Genomic DNA, 6,000 nt, shown 5'->3' with positions numbered 1-6,000 from the left:
CTAATAAAATCAGAAATCTGTGCTCCGTGTAGGTAGCCGGCCATGAGAAACTGCAGCGAGGATGGATATTGAATGACTTCTATAGTCCAGCCGGGTTTTATCAGAACAGGTCATCAACCTGTAGGCTGCCCAAACCTGTTCCACTGCTTCCCCATTAAGTATCTAGAGACATTTACATGTATATCAAATTCTCCATAATCTATTTTATCTTAATCACACTCAAGTTCTTTTTCGAGCTACGGCAAATAAGTTCCCTCCAGTGGTGAGAAAAGATGGTATAGCTCCTTAATGTACTTCCATACATTGAATTTCCTTAGAGCCAGACTATGTTCTCAGATTCCTATGGACTGAAATCGGTGGGACTGTAGGGAGTATAAGGGTGGTAAACCTGCCTGTTTGTTAAGGAATTTAAAAGTGATTTTTTCATTAGATTGCAGAGCTGACGTGTAAGGGGGAAAGAAGGAATAGGAGTGTGTAGCTTCCAGCCAAGTTCAGATGGTCAAAATTCCTTCTGAATCTTGATGCTTGTATCATCCAAAACAAGACAGAGGGTCTTGCCTGGAATTGTTACCGGTTCCTGTCATTTAGGGGTTTCCCCTCTTCTTCCTGTGTATTTGTTCCCAACTTATTTTCCTGCTCTTACTTTTGGCCCCAGATATCATACTGCAAACATCCTGAGCACTGTGTTCCCTTCTCCTTCGTTCAGGCTCCTAAGTGGTTCTGTCTTTGCCTTTTCCCCATTTTCCTCTGCACCTCTTTTCTCACCCGCCGCCCCCACCCTTCCTCCCCCCAGTCTGTGACAATAAGAGTCAGGGGAAGCAGTGTGGGGATGTGTTAAAAATCTAAAAAAACCCAACTGAGTGACATGGGAAAGGTGGACACACGCTGTTTTTTCATGGTCTTGTTCAATGCAGTAAGAGACACGATAACTAACTCGCAGAGAGCAGGTTCAAGGAGATGCATCTTCAAGCGTGAGTAGTTAATCTGTGGAACTCCCCGTCATAGGACATTCTGTGTGTTAAAAATGTGTATGTGCAAATCCATAGAAGAAAAATTCCGTGAATACAAAGACACCACTGCTGGTTCCAGAAGTCCTTGAGTCATAAACAGGAGGAGACTGGGAGAGTATGCTGGGAAAGCATCACTAGACAGTCTTCTCACACTCTTCTCATGATGTCCAGTATTGCTTGCTGTCAGAAGCAGAATATTGGGCTGACTTTAGATTAACAAGTATAAAATGTCTTAGGCTTTTTATTAGGAAGAGAAGGCAGGAGGCAATTTAGCCTTTAGTTGTCAAACAGGACTACAAAGTGTTGTGGTGTTTGCTCTCCTCCTACTTTCCCATCTCTTAGACCAATCCAGGGAAGCATGGGAGATGTTTCTTATATTTTGTTGCCAGCTGCTCTAAAAAGTTCATACAAAAGCTTCTCTCATCAAGAAAATGTATGTGGCAATTCATGAGTCTTTTCAGCAGTATGTTGAAGCACAGGGACATTATTAAATCAGATTAAAACTGGTGAATTCAGTATTATGGTGGTCAACTATCAGGGATGACTTTCAAAAAAAAATACTTTCAGACACCAGTTGATTTGGTAAAGCATAAAAATCAGTATTTATATATCTCTAATTATAATTTTTATCATTGCAAATTTTCTGTAGAGGCTGCAATCAAGTGGTCAAAAAGCCTTGGTTTGCCTGTATGTGGGTCCGTGCATCAGGTTTTAACATTGTAGAGATAATTATGTCACCCATGTTGTAAACATTTTGTGTTTCTTGAATAGAGGGCCTGTATTGAAAATATTAACCACTGGTCTGTGGAAACGGAAAAGATGCAAAGGAAAGGAGACCAATTTTCTCACTGGGTACTGAAAAGCTGAATGGTTGGAACTGGATTTGGGAAGCACTAAAATTAGTATAATTCGTCTGAAAAGTGCTAGTAGATTTAAAATCCTAAGGGAAAGGTGGAAACTCGCTGGTGTCACAAAGTACCTTAAATAGAGTACCTGCAGTTTAAATGATCAAAATTAACCCCTTTACTCTAGCACACGTGTCCCAGTGTGGTGTTCTAAACAGTTGATTAGATAAATATCACAGCTGATGTAATAAATACCTGAAAGCGCCTGTAATAAATACAAGAAATAACCTGTCTTGATTATTCAAGTAACTGCTACTAGTTAATTAGCATGCTCACATTGTTTGGGCCGATGGGTTTTTGCAGTTTCCTTTCAATAGTTTTTCTTTTCTGTCCGTCTTTTTTGTTCATCCTGTTGGACAAAGTGATGCAATGGTGCCCACACAATTCAATGAATTCATTACAAAAAGCTAATTTTTGACTCAGGGAGATGATAGTCAATATTACATTGCAAATTAAGCACTTCTGGTTTTTGCTTGTACAAAAAGAACTCATTCCTCACCAAAAAACGGCATTCTGACAACTGCTAACTGCGTACCAAGAGTTTTAAACAAAAATGTAGCAAACAGGTAACAAATGTAGCACGTGTGTAACATACATGTGTGATAAAATATGTGTAATAGTGTAATATGTGTAATTGAAGTTAGGAGATATCTGAAACAGTAAGAAACCAGAGGGTGGCGATTTTTTATTTTATATTGGGTTCTTCAATTGTAGTCATACTGGGGTGTTGGTTTAGTAGTTGTTGAGGGAGTTTTTGGTTTTGTTTTTCAAAGAATGCCTGAAAAATGAGTAATGCTTTTTTTCCCAAGTTTCAACTGACCCTCCCGCGCTGCAATTTATGGCCATTTCTCCTTGGTCTGTCATATGACACTACCTACCAAGAGGAACTGGGCTCTCATCTCTGTAACAGCCATTCCGGCAGAGATCAATCCTTGGCCTCTTTTTCTCCAGGATAAGCAAGCCCAGCACCTTCGGTCTCTCCATTTAGGTCATGTGCTCTTGGCCCTGAGTGTCTCGGTAACCCTCTGCTGAGCCTCCTTTAGATTCTCCACACTGCTCTTGAATTGGGAGAGCCAAAACTGGGCACAGTATAACCAGTCCTATCTATTTGAATATGTCCAACTTCCCTACGGAGTCCCTGCGTTGCTCCACCACTGCTGACTGCCCTTTTCCTTGCCAATTTGTGCTGGTACACACAGATGTCTGGGAGCATGTTGTGCCCATGCGAGAAAGGGTTTAAGAACTTCAGCCTTTCCCTCATTGTCATCTTTGGGTCACCTTCCCCAACGATTAGCAAAGCCAGATATTTACACCATACTTGGCTTTAGAGAAGTTGACTTCTGTGCAGGGTGCTCCAGTGCAGAAATTCCACCTATTACCTACCTATTACATAGACAGGGGCATGAGTAGAAAAAAAGGAGAGTATGACAGGTTTTTCCATGGATTAATAACTTCTGCCTCTGTGCCCTGGGGACTGTAAATAGCTAGTATAAATCCATGCAAATACGCTATTACTAATCTTGCCAGTATGGATGTGTGAATGAATGGAGCACAGAGATGAACTTTACATATCGTTAGCACCGATCTGCCTCACCGCATTTATAGGCAAACCTGGGAAGTCAGTTGGCAAAACTTGCATTTTTTTCTTTTTAAAATTATGATAACGATATGCACTCGTGCTGCACCGAAATGCTTCTCAAATATCAAGTACATTTTGTGATTTTACAATTATGAAAACTGAAAAACAGTTATGAAAACCTTTCGGTCACTCATCTTTCAGACCTCCAGTCTCTGAGTTTGAAGGTTGTGCCCTAGTTTTTCGAAATACACTCCAAAAGAAAAAAAGATAACATTTTCTTCCATAATTCTGCCTGTTTAACTGATTTATCCTATTTTTTGCATTTCTTTGTCCTGTTTCTTCCAGTTCTAGCTTGGGAGATGTCTAGTTTGGCTTTCCAACTTCTATTTATCATTTTCTTCCTACCAGCCACTCTTTTGGTTCTTTCCAGTGTAACAGTGACATGAAAGGGTTTAGATAATAATCTTATAATGGATTGCTGCACCAGAATGAAACCTCATTTCTTTTTTCTCAGGACTCCCTGGGAATCCTTTTGCCACAGCCTTTTTCTCCCCAAGGAGATTATACAAAGTTGTTCTTGTGGCCATTCATTCTGTCAGTATGAGTGGACAATCTGATTCCTATCAGTTCCTGTGGGCAGAGCCACGATTCCCAGAAAACATCCCGTCAGCACAGCACTTCTTAGAACTGTTAGAATTACTTCCAAATGCCAGGCTAGAAATACCTATATTTCAATAGTGTGTCAGCAATCCCGATGCATACACAAATCTGTAGAGATTTGCATCCTTCCAGACAACTGATGTGGTCTAATTGTCTTCCTCCTATTCATTAGTCAATTATAATTTTATTGCTAATATGTTTGTGTGTATCTGAGTATTTATTTCCCTGTGGCAATTTTTTTTGTTTGTTTGTTGGCAAAAAATGGCTTTATATAAAGTTTTTTCTTTCTTTGTCAGAATATATAATATATATATGAATATTTATTTTAGATTGTAAATCTTTATATAATCGAGAGCCCTTGAAAAACTATAGAAAGACAAAAATATTTTAAAAGTATCCAAGGGGCAACATTTTTTTTTTCTTACTGCTCTCCTTACATGTCATGATATAATTTATTTGGCAAATCAAACTTTTGGGAAGTAAATCTACATTTCAGCAAATGTAGTCTCTATAGAATAAGCATGTTCTACAGGAATTAACTAATTTTAATTGAATAATTATTTAAATTATTTTAACTCAAAATGGAGATTTTTTTTTTTGTATTGGCCATCATAATATGGCTGAAATACCTAGAAAATCAATTTACTTAAAACTTAAAGGAGCAGTTCTCTCCTGCTTGACTCTTTAAGAGAGAAGAGCCAATATAGTGTAATAGCAGCTGTTCAGCAACACTTATTATTTGCTTTCATTACATCACTAATATGAGGCACCCTGTCGTTAAAATGAGAGTTAGGAATTGGCTCTCCTGATTTGCTTCTTAGCATTCTATAATTTTGCTGAGGATATGATCTCATCCAGCTCTCCACACCAAATAAGAATCTGGGTTGGTTGATGAGCCTGTTAGTTTTCCTTCTGATGAAGTATCGAACTTTATTAAATGGCTGAAAGAAAACCTTCAGTTTAATTAATAGAGAAAGCTTTAAATGTTGTTTTCTTAGAACTAATGAATGGACCATAGCATCTTCAGCAATGCCATTTCTACACCAGTTATTTTTTATTTATTCTCCCTGACATGGTGGGGTCCCAAACTTGCATTCCTGGCACTCAGAAATCTTAGTGAGTGGATCCAAACATGGATGCCTTCCAGCACAATGCATGAGAGACCCTTTAACATTACAGAGTAGAAGACACACAGAAAAATATTGAAATAATAAATTAACCCTACATCAGATTTTTAGAAAGGAACTCTCTGGTAACAAGTGCTAGACCCACCAATCATCCACCTGTGCCTAAGAGAGAAACAGGAATTCTTAACCTAGAAGAGGTACCTGCTGACAGCAAGTGGCTATTTATTGTTTATTTATTATTTATTAAAATTAACGTGCTAACACCAAAAAAGCTTGGCTTTTGCAGAGGCATGGAACTGTTGTATATTTCTTTCTAACAATGTGTATGATATTATCAGAAGGCTGATGAATGGGATGTGAGACCTGTCAATCAGAGACTACAGCAAATAATTTCATTAATATTTTTGCACTGACTTAATTAGATATGTTTTTTTTAAATGATTTAGTTAAGCTGATGCAACATCCTGCAATGGACATAGCCTTGCAGATGTAGAGATGTTCTTAGCATGAAAGTAATCACAGTAATTAATTATAATGTATTAGTAAATTCAATAAAGGGTTTTAATCAATTGCATCAGGATCTGATTGAAAGTTCCCTGTCTATTGTACCATTTTGCCACATGTTATATATGAGAAAAAAGTATTCTTCTATAAAAACCCCAAGGTTTTTCCTTACTACAGATATGCATGGACACTGTGCATTTATCTGTGTGGGAAAA

This window comes from Rissa tridactyla, chromosome 12 (genome assembly GCF_028500815.1).
Source record: "Rissa tridactyla isolate bRisTri1 chromosome 12, bRisTri1.patW.cur.20221130, whole genome shotgun sequence".
Lineage (NCBI taxonomy): Eukaryota > Metazoa > Chordata > Aves > Charadriiformes > Laridae > Rissa > Rissa tridactyla.
This window is presented reverse-complemented; position numbering follows the sequence as displayed.